General features: G+C 41.8%; 1 protein-coding gene across 1 annotated transcript in view; it reads left to right on the forward strand.

The window, feature by feature from the left end:
* T265_04313 (hypothetical protein) overlaps positions 1 to 11,876 on the forward strand; it is a gene marked incomplete at both ends in the record, with an annotated part of 19,694 nt that extends 7,818 nt beyond the window's left edge. Inside the window, one exon of the mRNA XM_009169022.1 lies at positions 11,161 to 11,876. The remainder of the gene's footprint in view (positions 1 to 11,160) is intronic.
* Positions 11,877 to 25,107: the final 13,231 nt, after the last annotated feature.

A 25,107-nucleotide genomic window follows, 5' to 3' on the forward strand; every position in this document is an offset into this window, starting at 1 on the left:
CGATAAGAAATGATCATCGGTTGGTGAACCAAAAAGTCGATATCACAGCCGATGGCATTTAGGCTGAGATTATGGCGAGGTTAGAGGTCTGGCGAACCAAGTCCCCTGGTCTTCCAGACTAGGAGTAGGAATATATGTGGTGGCTTGTTCCGTGAAAATGGTAATGTACTTGGATTTCTCGCCAAACTCCGTTGACTTGTCGTCAGGCTTTTTAGCTAAAGGCTTTGACTAATGACCCCAATCGTCCTCCTGTCTAGGTATGGGCGCCCTGACGGTATTCCAGCTCACGTACAGCCATGAGTTGCACATATACAAATAAACTCATATCACTTCGGCCGTCGCGTGGTGCCACCAGCCGAGTCGCCTTACTGTCTTCGTACAGCGGGGCGCATAAAAGAAAATAGCCTGCTGCTGATGCCTCTCTTCCTTCTCTTCCACACATTTATTTTCCATCCACTCTCGACCCCGTTAATAAATATCTCCTTGCAGGCCTAGCAATTAGGACTGATTACTGTGTTCGTTTTGCATCGGTTTTGCAAGCAAAGTTAGCGCGTCATCCGGATTTGACGTCTTTAGGCATCTTGAAATCAGTCTTCAAGCCTTAAAGGCCAGCCTAGCTGGCCGCCTTCAATGTCCGCACTCTGAAGCAAGCAGGTAAACAAGCTGATCTTGCTGTCACACTGAAATCGGTGGACATTGATATATGATCCAAGTACAGCGGTTGAGCTAATCCTCCTTGCTCTCTAATCGCTTTCGACTGAGCACCTCTGGCTATCCAGAGGATGCTGCGACACAATGTGCAGGTACCGTCCCAAGTCACCAGGCTAAAGAATCCTTGCTTGACTGAACACCTGTTGACAGGCTACTCGGCGCGTTTCGTTTGGTAAAGTCTGTAAAGAAGTCTTAGGAGAGGAAGATGATCAATATCTTTTTGTCTTGTCTGCTTATGCCCTAACTGACGGTAGCTCTGATACCATCGAAGGAGGTTTTATGACGCCCTGGCCGCCCTGTTTCTGTGAGCTAAGAGCCCAGATTTCGTTGTGGTAGCTGGAGATCTGAATGCACAAGTCGGCAGACTTCGGGCATCTGAGGTTCAGTTAGGAGGTCGACACGAATTGAACTTGGTACGTAAGAACAATGGTGAACTATTGCTTTTTATCACAGGGTGTTTTTGTGTAGTACTCAGCTTCCGAAGCAGCTAACAATTCGTCTTGCTACATGGTGTCCTAAAACGGTGTGCCGGCCATAAACTCAAACCTATCGATGGCATTGCAAAAACCTCGGAGAAATGTCCCACGCGGTCGTGAACGTAAATTGACGCGACGAATTATCAGACGTCTAGTGAAATTGAGCACGCGAGCTGACCGTGAAATTTCATGGACACAAAAAGCTAGGGAAATGAAAGACGCCCAGGAAGCCCGTAATGACCGAAGATTATTTCAGTTGGTCAGTTGATCCCTGAATCTCAAAGGACGTTCTATCAGGCTAAAGTAGTAGCAGGATAGAGGGACATCTGTGTTGAACGTTGGTGTTAATTTCAACGACTGAATTGGTGCTTTGAAATAGATATTGTTTTTATTAGTTAAAGTACTTGTGGGTTGAGTTAAATTATTCGGAAGTGCAACAAAATTATGAAAGTTTTGATGAACTTGGCAAATTGTGAAACATTAACCGGAGGTGTAACTGTGAGTTTAAAAGACCACGGCAAGGACGCTGGAATTTATCAGGATCCGACGGTCTGGAAAAGTTAGTAACCCTCCGAGCTATGGTGAGGCACAACAGTCTAAAATTTGGATACTTTCTGTCACCAAGTTGCATCTGAGGTTAGGAGGTCGACACGAATTGAACTTGGTACGTAAGAACAATGGTGAACTATTGCTTTTTATCACAGGGTGTTTTTGTGTAGTACTCAGCTTCCGAAGCAGCTAAAAATTCGTCTTGCTACATGGTGTCCTAAAACGGTGTGCCGGCCATAAACTCAAACCTATCGATGGCATTGCAAAAACCTCGGAGAAATGTCCCACGCGGTCGTGAACGTAAATTGACGCGACGAATTATCAGACGTCTAGTGAAATTGAGCACGCGAGCTGACCGTGAAATTTCATGGACACAAAAAGCTAGGGAAATGAAAGACGCCCAGGAAGCCCGTAATGACCGAAGATTATTTCAGTTGGTCAGTTGATCCCTGAATCTCAAAGGACGTTCTATCAGGCTAAAGTAGTAGCAGGATAGAGGGACATCTGTGTTGAACGTTGGTGTTAATTTCAACGACTGAATTGGTGCTTTGAAATAGATATTGTTTTTATTAGTTAAAGTACTTGTGGGTTGAGTTAAATTATTCGGAAGTGCAACAAAATTATGAAAGTTTTGATGAACTTGGCAAATTGTGAAACATTAACCGGAGGTGTAACTGTGAGTTTAAAAGACCACGGCAAGGACGCTGGAATTTATCAGGATCCGACGGTCTGGAAAAGTTAGTAACCCTCCGAGCTATGGTGAGGCACAACAGTCTAAAATTTGGATACTTTCTGTCACCAAGTTTACTACAGTATATAGGTCTGATAGACACAGTCTCCTGGACACCAAGCTGGACACTGGAATACAAACATTAACTAATTTTTTCCAACCCGGTAATCTTAAACGAAGTCATCGCTCTTGCAGTAAAATTTTGGAGCCAGAAGCTATTGCCTGAAGACCATAATCACCTCCTTGTATGGATCCCAGCACCTTAACAGTTTCCCAGTCCAAACGAAACAGTGAAATACGCGAACAATCTTCATGATACGTCGGCCGTCGCGCGGTGACATCAACCGAGTCGCGAAATTTGGTTACATACTGCAAGACGGATCAACTAAAACGCAGTAGTTCTGAAGTCTCCCATCTTTCTTTATCGTTACCACTTGGCTGTTTTCATGCTGCACTAAATACTCGTTCTTCCATAAACTGTAACTAGGGCAACATCTGTCATACGCCCAAGAAGTTAACCTGTTGCAAATCAACGTCTCATCGTGCTATCGAGAGTTGGTTTTTCCATCTTTACCACAGTCTTCTGCTTGTGAATACTTAAAATATGGTCCAACAGACTGCCCTTGTGCGTTCCTTAGACGTTTTGCCACATCCCAAATTCACATTCCAAGTGCGACAGTCAAAATAAAGACGCTCTCTCTCTCTACTGACAACTGACTACGTGCTTCGGGTGAGACCGCAGCTGCTGCTTTGGTTTGCACCGATCTTGGTATAGTTTAGAGTTCAAAATTGGAGATATATTTTCTCAGCTAACCTCTTGTAAACGGCGAAATCTGTGCTATCCGTCTGTCTATTCTTATAACAGCTGGTACTAGCCAAAATAACAGTGGTCGTCTAGTTATAGTGTCTGCCTGTGTTCCAAACAAAAGTAGCTCCGTTTCACAGAAGGACACCTTATACCGAGTATTAACCACCCTTCTGTTCAATACGAAAATTCAGGTAAAGTTTAACTGGGAGTGATTTCAACGCACGAATGGAGCATCTGAGCTCATCAAAAGCATGTCATGGTGGTGCGCTTAAATCGAACGCATAAAGCAGTGATCGCGCGGGACACAGTCTACATACAACTTTTGACTGACCTCCATTGATCTTCCTTTAGAGGTGAATGGCGTTGTACAGCTTGATTTTCCTAGAATTTCTGTACTACTGGGTAGCCACGGAGCCACTCTGATCCCCGAGGATTCTGTTATGCGGGGCAAAGGAAAAGCTGCTTTGAGTTTTCTCGAAAGCACACACAGAAACCACAGAGTTTTGGAATAGTTTCTACCGCACTTTGGTGCAAAAATGCTTTCTCTTGTCTAAACTAAGGCATATGTTGACCAAACGATCCGGATGACGTAACCTCAAACGAAGCCTTCTTATGGGCAGAGTTGATTAGTGACATCTGAAAGTCCAAAGAATGGGGTAAAGCTTGTGTGATCAGAAAAGTAAAGTTGCCATTTTGGATGAACCAGGAAGCGCAGGAAATCGTCTTCTAGTTGGTAACTCAGACATGGAAATGAAAGTCTAATAGGCAATAATTACTAGTGTAGCGTGATATTACTGATGAGGAAGGCATAAGGTTTCTCGTAAATCCGCTTGGTCTCTTGAAAAGTAAGATCTAATACAGACTTTGTAAAGTCGCTTTGTAGCATTTGTTTGGATTTGAGCAACAGTCAATGAATATCCAGAAAAGTTAAGGAAGACGCATTCAAAGAGAGGATGGGTATTTAATTTTTGTAAACAATATGCAGATGAGTGTTTTGCTTCCCTGCCCAATAGTCTGTAACTGTTCAGTTGGCTTTTTCTGATAAACAGCTCCCCAACGAAAACCTTCTTCCTTTCACTAGTGTTTCTACAATTGGTGTAATATTTTAACAGCGGCTAACTTTCTTCTCAGCCGTGGTACCGATGTATTTCTTGTGATCCCCCTATAATAGACATGGGTGCGTCCGTTTAGATCCTTCTCTTGCCTTATACCGATACTGGGCTAGTGAACGAAGTGAGCATTCACTAATATGTTTAAAAGATCATAGTGATCTTTTGTATTCTGCTTTGATTAAATTGTGTGAACTAATAGGGAACAAGATTCACGGTCTGAGGTCAATCGGAAGTCACCAGTTTACTGGAAATTGGTAACCGAAGCAAATCTTCAAACCTCGGAGGAGGTATCATATGTGATATAACACTGCGAAAGTGGGTCACAGAGAACGCCACAGGACTTAGTTATGTAGATTGATCTTTTCTTTTGAAACTCAGTCGTTAGCCTGCCTGCTTTACAAACCTTTGTAAACCTTTCTGAGGTATGAAACGCGATCGACCTCAAGGAACTTTTTGTGTAACCGTAATTTTATCTGAATTATGGTGATGGAAATTAGTGGTGATTAAAAACGGTGACTCGATCCCCATATAGGGCTGAGACTAAAAAGTTCGTTGTGGCTTGTTCTGTGCCCAGCTGCCAGCTCTGTTGCTCGAGCGAAGACTTGTTTCATCCATACTCATGGACTGAGTGATCAAAGGCTGACCTCAAATACTAGTATTACCATACGACAGGTAATAGTAGTACAAACGGATGGATAAAGTTGAGTTCTCAGAACCGGAAGGTTGTTATAGCGGAAAACATCTAGTTGGTTCAGTTTTGTGGTGAATCTGTATGTATAAAGTTGGGTATTCTACGTGCAGATGCTTAATTGCGAAATTCGTTGTGCAGAATTATTACATTTTGCTCCCTATAATCTGACTGCAACGTGCATTAACCGCACTGTTACATGAACCCATGCCGCTCGACATATTTAACTCCTGTTCCACCAACAGACTTATCGTGGATTAATGTGACATTTTAATGGTGGAGGAAAAGTAAAACAGCCCATAATTTATTGTCAAGCTAATTTTAAAGTAGCGATTCGTTTCGGTTACTCGTGCCTTTATCTCATGATGTTTGTTCCGTGACAGACAGAACATTCCAGTTTTTATCTCATGTTGAAGTTAACTCAGATTCACAGCGTTTAGCAGATGTTCGTTCAAATTTTAGTCACAAGACCTTACAGTTGGTCGATTTTAGTTACTTGATATCAGCCTCCAGTCAGCTGGTCCAGTAAAAATCACGCGACAGAAAAGTTTCAAATAAGAAAGATTCACTAAAAAGAATCTACGTTTGATAAAATATTAGCTGTTGAATGGCAAGTCAAATAGAACTTTTCTCATTGCTCAGTGGAAGATTTGACCTCAAGCAAACTTTAGGTCAGTCTTGCTGGTGTGCAAATTATTTACGTTTGGTTCTTAGCGTTCTAAGTTTGTTGTACCATCGGCGGACAAATGGCTGTCGGTGGGGTGCTGTTGTATATGCTCTGCCAAAAGAATGAATGTCTGTTTGACATATGGGTGAGCAAAACGGCAAAATTGTTTTATCTCGATGCTCGGCATGGCTAGTGCACACATGCTGTGATTGTGGCATCAGTTACTGCTGTGACCACATTCACTTGCTTACTTATTTACTTCTTAAGTTGCCCAGAAAATCCAGAATGTCTGTATCAATTTCACTGAGCTGCGTAGATGAACGGTGAACACTCAACTTGCAAACAAAACGGGATTTGGCATGGTTTTGTTAATCAGAAATGTTCAGTCCTTTGACTTGCCTCAGTGTGACGCGGATAAACCAGAGTGTGTATGTCGAACATGGTTTCCTGCGGGTTTTGGACAGGATAATTCTGAAGCTGAAGCCACATAAAATACTGTTTTTGACCGTCCGAAGTTTAACTTAACGCACCTTGGTTCATGGTCATTGAATATTCCGGTTGTCTAGTCTGACCGTTTGTTACCGACTATGTCGCTTACGGCTTGTGCGTTTGCGGATGTCAGTTCGTCAGTCTCTTGACAAATAACTGTTTTGGCACTGATCGATCGATAACATCCCACCAATATTCATTTGCATTAACGAGCTTTGGAAACTTAAAGTTTGATGCCTGGCGTGCCGTAAGTGAGAGTCTCTCCTCCGCTTCCGTGTAAAATTATAATATCGCATAGATAGGGGCGTTTCTTCAACCACCACTGCATTAGTTATCACTTTCCAGGTATTACCAAATAACATTTCCCCACGCAGCTGGTTTAATTCAACATATATATGGTGAGCAAAGCTTTGACCAGGTAAATAACATCTGCCGGTCTTTCTAAGTGCAAAAGTTTCACTGTTATATTGGGCTGTTTGTTTAGGCAACGAGCAGTTACTGACATGCCAATGGTAGGGGTTCTAAAGTAACAAGTACTACACAGCTGCACCTTAGAATGTGTGCAAAACTGCTGATTCATAAGACTAATAAGTCACACTCAAAGAGGATTTCATGAACTACCAACAGTACTAGCCAGTATGCGGCTTGACAGTTGTGATGTTCACATGGTGACACTGATTTGCTCCACCAAAAAACATTCCGTCCACTAGGGCAGGTTGGGCATGGATACGATTATAGATAGGCGAATTTCGAAACATCTTACATTCTCTTCAAGTAGATTGGTTGCCCCGTCGCGCCTACACCTGACGTAGAGGATGGTACGTACAACGGTTATCGGGGGAGGTCATGAAATTCAAGTTTTAGTGACTGATTGCTGACTCTATTGTGGAAACAGTGGTTTGCTGTCCGACACGAATATCCGTTTTGCAGAATGTCTGGCTATGTAGCTGTCACGCGAAAAAATGGCATAGTGTTGGATGTGCTATTTAAGTGAGCAATAAACGAATGATGATTTTAAAATGTGTGAGAAGTGGTTTGTGAGTAGTTTGTCCTCTGGTAGTGCTCTCCACCTTGAATGATTATTTCGCTGTGACCCTTATTAGCCTTTGTTAGAGGCCCCGAAACAGGTAGCTGTCGACCGATTTCATGGCACCTGCACCGTAAGACTCTATCCCGATTACCTGAGCAAGTTTTTGATGTTTAACACAATGACCTACCACTGTTAATAATGATATTGTTTTTGATGTTTAACACAATGACCTACCATTGTTAATAATGATATTGTTCCTTGCAATGGTGATAACAGCGATGATAATGAAAGTCGATAGTGAGCATTCTGACGTGGTTTTTCAAAAATGAACATGCAAATGTGGCTGGAGCTTCGGAGGTATCCCTGTGTAATTTTGGCCAGGAAATAATATCCATGGTGAATGAAAACAATAATTTTCAGCCGTCACCAAATAAAGTAAGTGACTAGTCATTCAAATACACCTGATCGTATTCAATCGTATTGGACCCCCAAGAAATCCTTCTGCTTGCCACAACAAAGGAAAACGCCTGAGATTTCGTAATTAAACTGGACCACCACTGTCTCCGAAAGGAGTAAATGTGGTAGACCTTCAATGGTACAACTTCAGCAAATAGAAAGAATACAAATGTCACTGAAAACGCTTCAGTTTTGCACCCACGGACAGTTCGACTGGATTCACAGCGCCTATTTTTGGTACACTTCCAGTAAGCATTCGCACGACACTGATGGGCATAGGGACAACGTGAGCGCATGAATCAATAGTCTCTTATTAAACCCCAAGGCCTTAACAATACGGTCCACTAACACAGAAACAAAATTTTGGACGTCTGTGGCTTAGGCCTTGCGATTTCCGTTGCCCATTTTCTTCCAGTAAATGGTGTCTTCAGTACTTCCTGCCGGAAAATGCTACATATGTGGAAACCCATAAACGTACGAAATTCCGCCACGATTGTGGAGTAATCAGCATATAACTTGGATGTACGATGATAGACTGAGTTATTTTTCAACTTTTTTTTCAAAGTTCTCAAGGTGGCATGTAACGTAGCAAGAGAAACCCCACGGTTATCTCCGGGATAAAATTCAGCAAATGGCTCGTGTAAGGTTCATCAGAAGCGTATATCACCTTCAAAAGTGTTGCATTAATTATTCAAATGCAGATATTACAGCGCAGTGTTGTGATATTTGTATCATCTTTACTATTGTCGTCGTACACGGCACTTGAGGCATTATCTGGTATCTTTTAGGAACAGTTTTCCTAACTTTATCGGGTCGAGACACTTTACAGTGGTAACCAATTAGTTGAAGACTCACACGGTTTCGGCCGGTTTATAACTCTGCTACTCCGTCACTCACAGATGTACGTGTCTGTTGTTGTTTTAGTTTTCTATGTAATCGATAAAAGTATGAACATTAGAATCTGTCGATTTTTTCTCTCGTCCGTTTGCGCATATTTAGCGCTTGTGTAATCCAGATTAGCTTGGTTACTGTAAATACGCAAATCAATTCATCATACGTGTCCTAGTTAGCGTTGCTTAACGGATTTGATCCATGTCTCTACCTGAACAGATAGAAGGATAACAGTTGAGTGCGGACAGTAGCTAAAGGATCGCCCGAATTCAAGTACTGTCCCCATTTTGAGAGCAACGGCTTTTGACGGTGAAACTGTACAACTCAAGCCAAATTCAAATAACTGCATTGTTCATTTGTTGCAATACTTGCAGTGATTTAAACACCCGGGTACATTTACTGGCCGTCTGTTGGTGGAGGATTGTTGAACCGCCCATGAGTGTGTTGAACATAGGGTTTACCCGCTACAGATAAAATTCATTTAGCTAAAATACGATTGCTACGGAAATTCGAATCGGGTATTCAGTTTAAGAGCATAGCTCAGCGCCACATTATTTGGGACATTTCGACACGATTAGAGAAAAGAAAATGATAACTTTGTCGCGGAAAGAAATGTGTATACCCGATGCATAAAACATATACCGTGTTACTTTACTTTTACTGATTATCATCCCCAGGTTGCCTTAGATACAATCCCTCTCAGATGCACATTCCCGAGTCTCCTCACACTACCAACAGTCTATAAGTAGCTTAGTGGAATATTAAACTTCACCCGATGAGTGAAACTTTCATCTGAGAAGTCATTAATTGAGGAGCCAAATACGCGCCAAATACCCAATCCAACGGTTCTGGTTCCGCAAGATTCACTGGTGCTTGCTGGTGCTCTTTTTTAATAGATAGTTAATTTCCTCAATAAACTGCACCGATAGCACTAAAGCTTACTCGCATTATCCTCACTTAAAGTTGCTTAAATCCTTATTTGTATTATCTGTTTTAACAGAATGGTCATGGATTTTGTCAGGAGAAAATATAGGATAAAACTAGAAAGAAAGTGTCTAGAGACAACCTGACACTATTTATCCTATAGAGATTTCATCCAGCAAGTGAAGTCAGTCCATATCAAATAGCCGAAGAGTAATGTACAGATGTTTCACGCATATTAGGAATCTGTAATGCCTAAATCATGAACCTTCGAAGAGTTTCAAATTCACGAGCTCCATGCTGGTAGTTTGAATGCCCAATCGTTTGACCACAAGCAGCTCAGCGGCAACGTGAATAACTCGCACTTAGCTGGTATATAGCGCCATTTATTCTCAAATCACGGAATTCCCATTACCTGATCAAGACTTGTTTTGTTCCCCGAGCATCTACTGAGACGGAAGGGTCACAGAACACGTGCGCTGATCCACTCAGTCAGTTTGGGACAGTGGAAAGGAGTTTTAGGTGAAATCAAATACGCTAACGGATAGCAGCAGGTAAGAACTTACAATATCCAGTTCACCTGATGAAGTGGAAAGCTTTGGCACAATTAAGACCAGCACCAATAAACACATTTGCTAGAAACTACACAGGAAGGGGCAATAAGGAAGAAGAGCATCATTATGACAGATTAGGTATGAATATGGAAACGAATTTCACGCAAAAAATAAGGTATACAAATAGGGACCAGTTATAAGTGGAGGATGGTGGTTATTTTCCTATTGTAAATATCCCCTACAATGTGGATTTTTTGAGAACGTTCTATGATGACTGTCGTAACTCGAAGTCTTCTCATTCCTTCTGAGCTCCCAAAGCTGTAGGTCTACTTCCTCACTTGGAGTTAGCTTTGCCATTCAGCCCAATCATGATTGTTTGTTAGTACAGAACTTCAACAAGTGGAACAACTTCGGCTAATTCACGAGTCGTATTAAAGGCAGTAAGGCCATTGAATGGTTGTAAAGATACACATTTACATTGCCGTAAATAAATCCGTGGAATCCAATCAAAAATGTGATCGAAGCAAATTTGCACAAAGAAATTGCTATAAAAGTCCAATAAACGCTGATTTTACAGAAACCACCAAACATCCTAAATCAGCATTTCCTGGTAATAATTCTGGGTTATCTTTTCCTGGTCGAGCCTCATATAGAAAGGACACTTCCAGTGCTTCCAATCGGGGCACTTCGTTTGGGAATTGGTTATTATCAGGTGACTGCTGTCGAGCAAACGTTGGATTTTAACAGCCACCTGTAGCTTACTGAGTGTACTGCACCCAGTTTTCTCTGACCTCCGTGCTTGGGGGGCTTCGTGTGCATAAAAGAGGAAACCACTTTGTGGACGGTTGTCATTTTTCGAGTGTAAGGTCTATCACTTACATAGAAACAAGTGCTAGGAATTAATCTGCACGAAGACTTTCTGCTATTTTCTGTATTTCATTTTTCCAGATGAAAACATCCTGTCCAAATATGCTGGCTACTAGTTTCATAAAAAGATGAAATGAGCACATTAAGATTTTGTTAGTTAGCAGGGATGTTTACAATTACCTTTATTTCATGTCGTTTATTTCTCTCACAGATTCTCCAAAGATCGAACCGATAAGCAATCTAGAAATGAAGCCTGGAGAACAACTGACAATCACTTGTGTGGCCATGGGCAAACCTCTGCCCGAAGTGGCATGGATCAAGAATGGGAAGTCCTTAAATTTAGTTGACAAAAGTGTCAGGGTGGAAGAAATAAAGTAAGCTTAGTGCAGTATATTATATTTTTCTGTAGTAATGTTCGTACTTTGAAGGGCTTTTGATACTGAATGCTTCAAATTCGAGTAATGTTGGTCTCTTTAGGCATTTCTGTAATTTGCCAACTGTTTGAGCCGGTGGTTCCTTACGCTGACAGTCTTAGAGACAAGGAGGCAGAATCGTTCACAAAACCAGGGGATTCTGCCACATGGAATAGAAACTCATCAATTATGTTTAAAGCCATCACAACGGTACCCAACTAGTAGCTTCTTTTCGGATGGTTCTTTGGCCTGCATAGCCAACGTATGGATTGTCGATTTGAGCATCGCGAAGTCCACACGTGTTTCACCAATGAATGGGTTCCTTACTCCAGACGTGTAGGTTCATGTGCACCCAGTAGATTCACGATGGCCTGCTTTTTTCCAATATCAAATTATCAAATTTTCCTCATATTGTTTCCCATCGCTGAAGGTAGAAACTACTGTTGTGTTCTGATCAGAGTGAAGTTTAATTTTATCTTCATGTGAGCTGACCAGATTTATCGAAACAAAACGGAAAGAGGGGCATTTCATTGAAGACAGTGTGGATAAGTATTATATATTCGACACAATGCATCAGTAATCTGCAGACCGATGAATCCTCGCATTGGGGGAAATAAATTTACTACTCGGAAACGAAGAACTACTATCATGATATGAAGCAAATCATTCATACATGAGAGAGATAAGTGTTTAGAAATTCATTCATATTGCCCAGACGGGATACGAGTGTATAACGTTCAATATACTTTCAATGACATCTCAGTTCAATTAGTCACTCTTTGCGCTGCGTCTGTTTTAAACCACTCAGCGTTGTAAAAAAGATAGTTGCCATCTTGTCGCAATACAAAGACTTTATTTACCAAGCGAGGATCAAATATCCATTAAAATAAGCGTGCGCCTGAAGGTATGAACTATTGTTCTCTCGAACACATGATATGGACGCTTTACCATGCTAAAATGACACCCTGTGAGATCTTGGAGTACCTATGATAGGACGGAATTTCTGAGGCTACTTATATACCTACATTCTTTTGAGATGAATGTAATTCCGACAAATTTTAATTTTGGTTCAAGAGAACTATTGCCTGCTGACACCAAGGCGGAAAATAACGGTATTCTGGTTAGCATATAAAATACCTTATTTCTGACTCAAAAGCGCATGCGTTAGAAAAGGGCTCCTTGGAAGTCATGTGCTGCTGTTGGAGCTTAGTCCGTTTTTTTGTCAATGCACCGGCGTGTGTTTGGGACCGGTTGGGATATTTCTTCGAGATTTAAGTAATGCCACCGTTCGGTCTGATATCCAGTGCTTGAGTGCGCCTGGATGGGTCGTGCCACAGGCAAAATTCCAAGCACTATACAAAGAGGTGGCGATCTCGTCCCAGTGGGAGTTTACATCTGATGGTGGAGCACTTGGAAGAGACTCTAGAAGACGATTCTTGTAAGTTCGTCTGACATCCGGATCTGCCAGTCTTTCAGTTGCCATGCGATTTGTCCGCACCTTACGCGACCCCGGGAAACGTAGGGAGAAGCGACTCCGGACGAGCGCGTGGTCAGAGTCCACAAATATGTTCCAAAACGACCGACAGTCAGTTATGGATCCGCGCCATCGGTAACTGATGGCAATGTGGTCGATTTGAGTTTGTGGCCGGCCTGTTGTAGGAGGACACCAAGTGCCCAGACGACTTCGGCTATTTCGGAAGTTCGTGCTGCATAAAAACAGCCTGTGATCAGCACACAGCTGAAGCGATCGTCCCCCATTGTCCGTACGTACCGAGTCCAGTCCACGTCGACCTCCCAATTAAGTCTCGGATACGCTAAGCTCGCCCACTTGTGCATTCATATCTCCGGCAACCACCACGATGTCCGAGTTTTTAGCTAGCCGCAGTAGGGCATTCAGGGCGTCGTAAATCCTGTCTTTGACGGCGTCGGAGCTACAGTCGGTTGGAGCGTAGGCAGACACGATGAACAGACATCACCTTCTCGCTTGTGAGACTCCTTCACAGACGTTGCCAGACGAACCGCACAGAGGCGACTATCAACAGGTATCCAGTCAAGTAAGGATACTTTACCAATCCCTGCAGATCCCGCTGCAGCAGCCTCTGGATCACCAGAGGTGCGTAACCTGAAGCGAGCGGAGACTGATGGGGCGGTTGATTCAATCCCTGAGTTTGCATCTTGAATTCTTGTTTTCGAGATACAGCACACATCAGTGCCAAGCAGGTCCAGTGTGAGAGCAAGAGCAGCTTGTTGTCCTGCTTGCTTCAGAGTGCGCACATTGAAGGCGGCCAGATAGACTGGGTGTCGAGGCCTGAGGACTGATTTGGAGATTCCTGAGGATGTCGGCACCATGTGACGAGCAGATGCTGCACGCAAAACCGATGCATGACCAACGGAGTCATCAGTCCTAAATGCTGGGCCTACAAGGAGAGAGTTATTAATGGGGTGGGGGAGAGGGTTAAGAAAATGTATGTGAAGTAGAAAGAAGGGAGGCATCAGCAGTAGCCTGTTTTCGCTTACCCGCCCTGCTGTATGCAGCAAGTAAGGCGACCCGGCTGATGGCACCAGGTGACGACCGATTTGGCATGATTTTATTTGTGTATGTGCAGTTCATGGTTGGACGTGGGCTGGGATACTGCCAGGGCGCCCACACCTCGACAGGAGGACGATTAGAGTCCTCAACCAAGGCCTTTGGCTCAAAAGCAAACCTGATAACAATTATGCTGACGCATTAATGTCTCCAGAGCAAACGTTCCGGTTTCAGAGGTCTTTTAGAAGTGCAACGCAATGTTTCGAAAGAGCTCGCTGTGTTAGTTCTACCTATACCCCTATCCCTTTGTTCTAGTGATCAACTATTATTTACATCAAAATGTATGAGTGACCTAAAATGTGGTTGGGAAGGATGGGCTGCTAAAATCTGTCATACAGTAAACGAATGAAGGCCCATATGCTTAGTTTTAACTTGTCTTTGTCAACAGGGTGATTAAATGTGTGCACATTTGGCACAGCCTAGAGCAGACTGCACTTGATGGATCCAGAAGGAACCATTTTTTGTGCAAAATTACCTGTTTGTTCCATGCTGGGATAAATTGGAGAGGTTTCATGTTCAAATCCGTTTGTGTTCAACTCACAGTCTTTGTTTTACATCGCCGGTCAGAGGAATCTCTTGTCTGATATATGAAATCAAACAAAGAGCAGGTTGTTGGTTACAAAACACGATATCCACGCATAAATAATACCGAAAGGCAGAAAGCGGAAGGCAATATGCGCTACATTAGAGTGATTCAAGCTGCCGCGGAAAATGGCGAACTGCCGAGCGATGTCGTTTTTTAAATTCTGATTGGTCAGTTGGTGTTCCGTTCACTCAGTTGTCATCGAAGTTACCACGGTCGTCCTATTTGGGTATGGAAATTCTGAGCTGTGAAACAAGCCAATAATACCCTTCTCTTTGGCAAACGGTAGACATGAACAATCTCCTTCGTGCGTTCCAGAATTTCAGACGAACAAACTGAGTCAATATTGGAGATTTCCAGCCTCATCCGGATTGATTCTGGCGAATACAAGTGTTTAGCACACAATTCCTTGGGAGAAGCAAGCGTTTCTTTCAGTTTGCAAGGTAAGTCAAACTATTCAAGCCGCATGCATTTTTATCCACTTGTTTTGATTGATAACATGGTTATAAGAAAAAACTGGACGTCACCATCGTAGTTTAACATTCTTAGGGTTTTGGTGCCTACCTGTGCATCAAGGAAATAAATCCAAGCACAAAGATAACCAAACATAGATCATATCAAGCTATCTTAACGAATTTCGTATAGTGTATGTTCACAAACAAACTTTTCCAAGTAAACCGGACTAATAGGATTCCTGTTCTAGATACCATTTGAATTACAGTGATGGTTTTTTAAAAGTAAGCACCTGAAATAACTTCCATTGGAAAAAGTTTCATATTAGGTTTGATTGTCCAAGCAGAGTTTGTCGTGTTTCAAAGGGCAGAAAGTTGGAAATGCCGTTCACCTGCAGAGTCCTCAACCAAGGCCTTTGGCTCAAAAGCAAACTGATTAACAATTATGCTGACGCATTAATGTCTCCAGAGCAAACGTTCCGGTTTCAGAGGTCTTTTAGAAGTGCAACGCAATGTTTCGAGAGAGCTCGCTGTGTTAGTTCTACCTATACCCCTATCCCTTTGTTCTAGTGATCAACTATTATTTACATCAAAATGTATGAGTGACCTAAAATGTGGTTGGGAAGGATGGGCTGCTAAAATCTGTCATACAGTAAACGAATGAAGGCCCATATGCTTAGTTTTAACTTGTCTTTGTCAACAGGGTGATTAAATGTGTGCACATTTGGCACAGCCTAGAGCAGACTGCACTTGATGGATCCAGAAGGAACCATTTTTTGTGCAAAATTACCTGTTTGTTCCATGCTGGGATAAATTGGAGAGGTTTCATGTTCAAATCCGTTTGTGTTCAACTCACAGTCTTTGTTTTACATCGCCGGTCAGAGGAATCTCTTGTCTGATATATGAAATCAAACAAAGAGCAGGTTGTTGGTTACAAAACACGATATCCACGCATAAATAATACCGAAAGGCAGAAAGCGGAAGGCAATATGCGCTACATTAGAGTGATTCAAGCTGCCGCGGAAAATGGCGAACTGCCGAGCGATGTCGTTTTTTAAATTCTGATTGGTCAGTTGGTGTTCCGTTCACTCAGTTGTCATCGAAGTTACCACGGTCGTCCTATTTGGGTATGGAAATTCTGAGCTGTGAAACAAGCCAATAATACCCTTCTCTTTGGCAAACGGTAGACATGAACAATCTCCTTCGTGCGTTCCAGAATTTCAGACGAACAAACTGAGTCAATATTGGAGATTTCCAGCCTCATCCGGATTGATTCTGGCGAATACAAGTGTTTAGCACACAATTCCTTGGGAGAAGCAAGCGTTTCTTTCAGTTTGCAAGGTAAGTCAAACTATTCAAGCCGCATGCATTTTTATCCACTTGTTTTGATTGATAACATGGTTATAAGAAAAAACTGGACGTCACCATCGTAGTTTAACATTCTTAGGGTTTTGGTGCCTACCTGTGCATCAAGGAAATAAATCCAAGCACAAAGATAACCAAACATAGATCATATCAAGCTATCTTAACGAATTTCGTATAGTGTATGTTCACAAACAAACTTTTCCAAGTAAACCGGACTAATAGGATTCCTGTTCTAGATACCATTTGAATTACAGTGATGGTTTTTTAAAAGTAAGCACCTGAAATAACTTCCATTGGAAAAAGTTTCATATTAGGTTTGATTGTCCAAGCAGAGTTTGTCGTGTTTCAAAGGGCAGAAAGTTGGAAATGCCGTTCACCTGCATGAGGTGGAGTCAGGTTCTTCTCTTGAAGGATATTATTTTATCAGCTCTTTTTTAGCAACGAAGCTTTAATTTAAAACAACGAGAGTGTTCCCCTGCATGGTGGATGTTAAATCAATATTTTGAGAAAGAGGATGTCGAAGTTCCAATGACTGTAGTATGGATAAAATTGGGCTAGTTGTTGAAGATCCGGTTGGTGATGATCACTGAACAAGCGGTGCCGGTGATAGTTCAAAATAGAAGACATGTACCCAATTCAGGGACGTACTCACTCTCTCTCTCTCTAGTGTTCTGGAAAAAAAGATAACCCTGATGTTCCCTTTAGGTTCTAGGTGAAGCATTTTTTATAATCATTATTATGGCAGCAACCAACTTTCAGGTTCAATTTTGCGCAGCCTGAACTTTACTGGTAAATACTGGTAAATACATTTTCCGGAAGCTGTCGTCCCAGGAGAACGGTTATCCGTGAATAGTGAATTCATTTCTAGCACATCTTTTCGCTGAATTGCACTGAAGCATCCATCGATTTCAGTCACGAATCAAAACCAAAATATTTGGCGCTCTGATATCGTCGAATACCTTCACTGGAAACCATGAACAATTCTTTCAATAACAAAACCCTGCCAGTGATTTTTAGTTCAGTTTGCTAGTGCGTCCCTGCCACCGTACGTATGAATTAGACATGTTCACGATCACATTGATGTTAAACATTACCAGTGGGGCCGGACATATAAAGGGTTCTTTTGTGGTCGTTGTCCAATTATCGCCTAGGTACAGGGTTGGGAAACGGTATTGTCAGCTACAACAGACAAGTTATACCACTTTCTAGTGCACGCAGCTACTTTGAACTAATTTATTACTTGTTCAGAAACTAAACCGCTCAGTTGTTCAAAATATTCTTTGGGATATTAGTGACATTTCTATGTACTTTTTCACAACCTATTAAACCAGCAAATTGCAGTGAAGGTTCTCATGTATGTTCAGAATAACTGAACACTCGTTCCCAATTTGACTGTGTACACAAAAAAGTGAATTACCCGGAGGTTCCGACTGAAACACCATGAATACATGTTATGAATGATTGACTTCTATAAGGTGAATAATAAAAGTACATTTATTATGCAGTGAATTTGAGATGGGTATTCAGCTTATTTTAAAAACGCCATTTGAGTTTAGACCAACGGTTGGGAAAAACCTAGTTGGTAGCTTTGAGAAAAACATTTCACTTGAGTTTTTGGTTGCTTGAATTAGACGTTTAATGTTGAGCATTTTAAAATATTTGTTGAAAAACGCAACCACACTTCTTGGATTTATCATCTATGCTCAGTTGTCTACCTTTGCAGTCGTTTCATTGCGAAGTCTGCCTTGTTAGTCGGTATTGATAAGTTCCAACCGGAACAGGTTCGAGTGATGAAAGCTGCGTTGGTCCCGCACATGCAAATATCTTCTTTGATATATCTCTTGAGGTGGTATTTTTCCCTGCAAATTGTGATTTGGCCATTCATTTTGCTAGGTTATCATGTGTCTGTGATGGACCAATGGCCTAACAACTTAATAAGATGTCGTTAAAATATGCTGGTTTTTCCAAGCAAGTTCACGAACAAACCTTCTAGAAAGAATTTTGTTCGCAGTTTACAAGAAGCCTAACACCAATGATTGTCGATATTTTACGTTACTTTCAGTAGAGAAGGTGTAGACGCAGAACTGCATTAAAAAGGTGCATTGGAAAACTTAAATATATTTGAGAGTGTGGTGTTTCTCCTTTCAAAATTTTTATATGTAAATTTATCCAAACTTCTAACAACGGTCGTTGCGTATATCTGAAGCTGCCTAGACACACTGAAGTGTAAAGATATAAAAAGCTAATTTTGCCTATGCAACTCAACAGGTGGGATTTTTTCAAGGCGTTTGGACTGCCAAAATCCAAGTGGTGTTATGTTCGTTTTTTAATGTTCTGTGAAAGATTCAGTTTTCATCCGCGTACGCTTTTAGAAAGTCTGATTGTTCCATCAGGTACAAGAGCCTTTCTTCTAACGTCTTGTCTATTGCACCAGACTTGTGCCTGTGATTGTTCGGGAAATTAGACTGAGTTGTTCGCATTGTTTATAGCAGTACCTGGGTGACCCAGGTAAACGAAATGCACTCATCCATTTCGGCAAATTAATTTGCTGGTGGACAGTTAATTAGTGTAACCACATACCAGTCGTCTGGAGATAATTTGAAGCAATGAAAATGATACGACCTAATCGAAGACGGTTGTGTCTAATGCATTCCTTTTGTCTGACGCCTTCCATCGCGCGCATCGAAAATAACGGTTTACGATATGTAAAGGAGAATCGCTTGTTGAGCTCGGTCGTTTGGGTTCTGGTGCGAGTTCTATGCATACTACTGCCTAAGAAATTTTTTAGAAAGGTACTTGATGTGCATCGCCTGGTTTTATCGCATAGCATATACCTTAGTTTATAAGCCTTAAAAATTCAGAGAAAAGTGTAAAGCATAGGCCTTGGGTGATGAGCATGTAACCTTCTCACAAAGGTCAACCTATGGAACTGGGATAGAAACTTCGCACTTTAATTCTTATAAATGCATAGGCAGTTATCGTGTCTGTGATAAACTGACGATCAATAAAGGCAAAACACCTTCCTGTGGTCAGTCGACAAAACCCGAGCAAGCGAAGACTCATCGGTTAGGATTATGGCAAACTAGCATGCGTGTTTTCCGCGCATCCCGAAATCTTACAGAGAATGGAAGTCGATTTAGGAGATCCTGAAACTGAACTTAGGTGTTAAACAATGGGTTTTTTAGTCTCTTGAAGAAATCCGAAGGAAATGCCAGTTTTTTGTTGGATTGTGTTATGAACTTACGTCGCTTTAAATACTCTGTATCTAGCAAGCTCCATAAAGCCGCTCGGTCAAGGAAAAGTTAGTTCATATCCACCACCTGTACATTAACCGACAAAGTGTTATTTAGCCATCTGATGCTTGTCAACGGCCGAATCTCCATCTTTCAGTTGTCAGCCTGCACGTGCGATAATTTGCGAATGAAGAACTGAGTAGCTGTTTTTTTAATGAGTGATTGTAGTGATGCAGCTTCCCATTTAGGGTAGGGATACCATCAGGACGACTATGTCCTTGTGTGACGGAGGCACTTCATGATGACATTCCAACAGACTTCCTAGTGCTAATTTTATGACATGCAGTCCACAAAACAATTGCGGCAACTTCACTATGGAGGTGAAAACCGGCATAGGAGAAATTTGAATAAGCATCAAATGAGGCTAGGCATGCCCACCGATGTTTATCCCCGTCACGACTATTTTCAAGGCGTGACCGGTGAATTTGATCGAGGGTAACCACAAAAACCACTATATTAAATGGAATCACAGCAGTAGCCTTTGAAACTGACCTGGGACCCACGTGACAGCAACCACTGAGTGAACACACTATTCGTTTGTGTTGTTGGTTCGCGGTATTGTTACAGGTCAGTTCATCCTAAACAGTCACATCTCTTGGTTTACTGAGACCAGCTGAAGAAAACCTGAAACAATCACATTGAATGCCGAAGCAAACACTTTGAAGTGCTGGTGAAGTGCTTAGTAAAAGACTGACTGAACGTCAACGGCACTTTCTGTGTGGTTGACTGCGGAGACCATCCAGGCACTGTTAGTACGCGTTACGTTTGAAAACACCTGTGCACGCAGTTTCATTCGCGCTTGCAGGCACATTATGAGAAACAATTCAAGCGAGCTGGAGGATACACGAAGAAATGCAGTAAACCAACAAGTGAAACTTGTTCTTAATAGCTATAATCAGTGGTTAGCCGCCATAAGACTGACCGCTGAATGAGACAGGTGAAAAATTGAGCTTCAGTTCCAAAAAGGGCGAGGTGTTAGCGGTCGCGTGTTTTCGCTAACCAGTCTTACTGTCTTTAGGAAGTAAGGTGTGGATGAAATGCTTGATGTTTGTGATTCTCATTCTTATAGGTGTGTTGAGGTACTGTTGTCAACCTAGACAAGAGGTGAGACCAGCCGGAGCCGTTGACTCAAAATCTTTACTCTAAGGCAAAGTTGGCTGATAAAAGTTTAGAGTCTTATCACAAATTTTGAAAAACAAATTACCACGTATATTCCGACTCCCAACTTGGAGGCACGGTGGACTGCTAGTCTGCCTCTACCTCTTGACCACCCAAACAAGACAAACTTTACAAGTCACGTGGACGACCCTTAGCATAACATAACTGAGGAGTACAATTTGATACGCGGTTGTAAAGTCTGTTCTCTGAGTGACGAGCTACCGGAGAACGCTTACAGACTTGCTGGCTGGTTTGGGAAAAGCGAGCGCCACAGCAGGTGCGAAGAAGAGCGAACTCAACGAGTTTTTCAAAGTAGAAAGATTTGCTTGAAGTCTAACAATACGGGTGCGGTCAACACCGCAGAATCAAAACACAGGCTGTTACTAAAAGATTCTGAGGAAAAAGAAGAATGAAGATCAGAACTATATTTTCTTGACGAAACACACTATTCCTCAGGTTGATTAAAACTCCTCGACAGCCCACAATACCTAAGGGAAACATGCTATTGGCCAGTAAACAAGGTGGGCAGCAATGAACTGCGGCCGTCAGAGCGAGTAGCTAGCTTGATGCAGAGAGTCTAAGTACGGTATGCTTAGGTCTAAACGGCTGTGGGTGTGCGAGTGTATCCACGTGAAGGGTCACCGGTAAAGTGGTGGGTACTAGGCAGTTGAATGTAAAAGTAGGTGTGACTTGATAAGATTTGCGTAGGGAATCTAACCACTGCGCAATGCGCACATTGTTTTCACCCTAGTCCTCATCACCTACCATATAATTTTAATCTCCATGTTCCCCCTTCTTCTGTCAGTGTACATGCAAGACGCCCACGGCCATGAGCTGTAGGACGGCCTTTGTTTATTCTCGGGTGTGCGCATTTGTTGGGAACACAGACTACAACATCGTGTCGACCGAATCGAGCAACTTATTGTAGGCTACTTTGTGCTAGGTTTTTGGAAGTTATGCAGCAGTAGTGGACGCTGTTCTGCAGGCTTTAATCTCTTTTGGGCGTAGTTATTTGCAGTTATTGGATTTTGAATACGGATAACAAGCTAATTCGAATTTGAGTCTGTAAACACTGTACAATATGACCTAATCGCGCCACACAAAGCGCCAATAATAATGGATGTAATGGAATGGGATTTAGTTATCCATTCTCTGAAAACAGCCAACGAATTTGCAGACAGATGACCATGAAGAACTGATACGTAAATACTTCACAGTGTGGGGATTCGCAGGATGAAATATGGGGTGATTTCATCAAAATGTCGTGGGTAGAACTTCGAGTGAAATGTTGTAGAATTTCCATTCCAGGAAGATCTGTGCCACATTACCACTTTGCAAATGATAGCTGGATGATGTGCTAATTGATATATTCCACTTACGGTCTCAGATGCATCATCAGTTAGATTTTGGTTTAGTATGCGTCCGTGTCATTGTATAATCGGGTGCTAGTGTACCCGTGGGTTGCATAGCGAAGTGACATCGAGAATGCAGCTTGGCCTTAACACAAGAAAACAGCTGTCGTTCGAGTAGGGATATAAATCCCAGCTGTGCCCATTTTGCACCAACTCATCCCCGTGTAGCTTGTTTGACAGCAATAATCGACAGCAATAATTAACCCGCTATCTACATCTGTGTGCCAGAAACTTGTTCAGAGTTCAGTAATATCAATTTACAAACCGTATGTGATGAAGTAACAGTCGAAGTAAGCAATCCCAGCCTAAAACTGTCCCACATAGTGCGTAACCATAATTAAGTAAGCCATTGCTGATTTCCGCGGACAGGTAACTTGGTTCAGGATAAACTATTTCTAGCTTGAAACGAGCCAGCAGGATGCTCTTGATTTTTTTGTTTGCTTCTTGGACCTGCTCGTCTGGAAAAAAAACAATTTTTTGAATTATCCATTAAGTTCTCTCCAGAACTAGCCCCTTTCATCAAGTTTCACTGGGTGCGGGGCTTCTTTCACCGAGTGCGGTTTTCAGCTACTCTGTCAGTTGCTTTCCAGGGAATTTCGATGATAATGTCCATTTCAACTGACGTGAGACTCCCATCTATCTCGATAAAATTTATAGAAGAAGACAGAAAACCTGAATTTGTTTTGTCGACAGAATATACGCTTCTGTTCTAGATGTGCTAATCTCCATACCAAAGACAATCAGTTTACTGTCTCGAAAACGTGAACAACGGTTAATTAAAATCTGCATTAAGGAAGAGCAGATCCGAATTCGTGATCTCACTCAGAATGTCGTAATTTGCAAAACTGAGGGGCACAAGCCTGTTTTGCTGGGCAATAATTTATTGCCAACTTTACACCGGATTTGAATGCAATCTTGCGAACTGATTAGTCGGCATTTGAACGAGGTAATTTATGCAAAATTGGCGACCCAAACTGGTGTGGATGATTTAGCACTTGGAGTGGTTGCATTGTTGCACGTTTATAAAATATGTTTCTAGAGTTTTCCGAGTGCTTTGTGGGTATTATCATTGTAGGGCATCTAAAAAATATATTTCTTCATGTCAACAGTGTTTGGTTGCACTGAGTTTTCGAAGCGAGTGGGGAAGGAAAAGCCTTATCTAATTATTTCTGGTATTGGCTTTTTTCCCGCTGACAAGCAGAAATAAATTATGGGAAGTTGGCTTTTCAGCTGAAAGTTATGCATCTTTCAGAGTCACAAACTTGGTGTTTTCATTTAAAAATTCAAAGTTATATGGGAAAATATCGTGAAACCTGTTCAAGAGAGAGGAGGATTTTAATCTCAATGTAATGTTACCAAACAAACAAATATAAGCCTACTAAAAACTTGCAGATTTTTCATGGAATGTTTTCTGCTGATGGGACTTTAAATTTTCAGCAAAGGGAAAGCACGAACTAAGCATTTCATCATAATGATATTCAAGCAAATTAGTCTACGATCAGCATTCTGAAATGACTTTAAAAAGGGTCATTTTCTTACGTAATCAATTAACTGCACTGAGCCGGTTGAATTCTCTCTTGAGGTTTTTGATGACGAGTTTGATTTCCGTACAAACGGCTCTACGTCTAGTAAAGGATGTCTGAGATGAACTCCAGATTTAGGTTCCCATATTACTCACCCTTGAGCGGAAAACAAAACAGATTTTGATATTCACAGATGACTGCAAAATGAGCGATTCTTCGCAAATGACCGGAATCTCTGCCAGGCGGGATAAACTAGTAACCCAAGCGATTCGGCGCACCTAAGTGCCAAAAAACTCTGGGCAACATTCTACGGTTTTTAAGAGAGAGGACGAAAGATTCCATAGTGCTGGGTGTTTCATTTGGAACATCAGGGAAAGCAGGGTGGCATCATTTGAACCCTGGTGTTTGGTAACAAGGTATTGTTGTGGGCTACAATGAATGGCCAAAATTTCTGTATACAAAAGTTTTATAAGCCCAAAGTGTATTACCTCAGTTTGAAGAAGAATGGTTTCATAATGTTCTATTTGAATTGTTTGCTGGTCTCAAGAAAATTATACATTTTGCGTGAAAGCTGTATCCGTAAGAACAGTGAAATGGTACACTGAAAGACATTCTAGGCAACAGTTACACTTCAGTCCTCTGTAAGGATTATGGGGAGGAAGATGGATGAACCGCGAGTTATGATCCAAAATAGCGCCCAGACCAAGCCAAGCTATGCCATCGAGTTTCGTTGTTGACCTCACAACCAATTTATTTGGTGGATTCTTAACCCAGAGTGACTTAACTTGACTCAAAGTACATTAAATCGACCAGAATAGGTAAAACGTTTTTGATAGCGGTAGACTAGGAGTAGAACGAATTCTACCTATTTTTTAAGCGAGTGTACGGTGGTTGTAAAGGTATAAACGAACAGCTGGTTGAGGGCAACAAGCATGATGGCAACGGGTCTAAGAACTGGTCGCTAAAAAGCGTTTGTTTGAGTCACCCACCCAATTTATCACTGATGCTACCTTCTCGTATGGGAAAGAAAGTTTGTGGAAGCCTATTATCAAGGTCAGCGAGCGTATCGACTGGTTACCGACCCAGATCTATAAGTAAAAATGGGTGTTCACAGTAGCCCTTAAGCACAAGAGAGTTTTTATTTGAAAACGGAAGGAAAAAATTTGTCCCGTCAGAGGAAATTCCAGCTAATGGATGAGCATTCGGGGTGCTCGAGGAGAGGAAATGTTATACACAGTTATTATTCAGTTTGGCTTACTGAAAATCACCAAAGTGATGATTAGGTTATCCTTTGCACTACTAAAATGGGGCGAAAGAATGTATTGTTTTTTAGCATTCCTGCGTACCATATATCTTTTGTGTTAATTGCTGG

Source organism: Opisthorchis viverrini, assembly GCF_000715545.1.
Source record: "Opisthorchis viverrini unplaced genomic scaffold opera_v5_70, whole genome shotgun sequence".
Lineage (NCBI taxonomy): Eukaryota > Metazoa > Platyhelminthes > Trematoda > Opisthorchiida > Opisthorchiidae > Opisthorchis > Opisthorchis viverrini.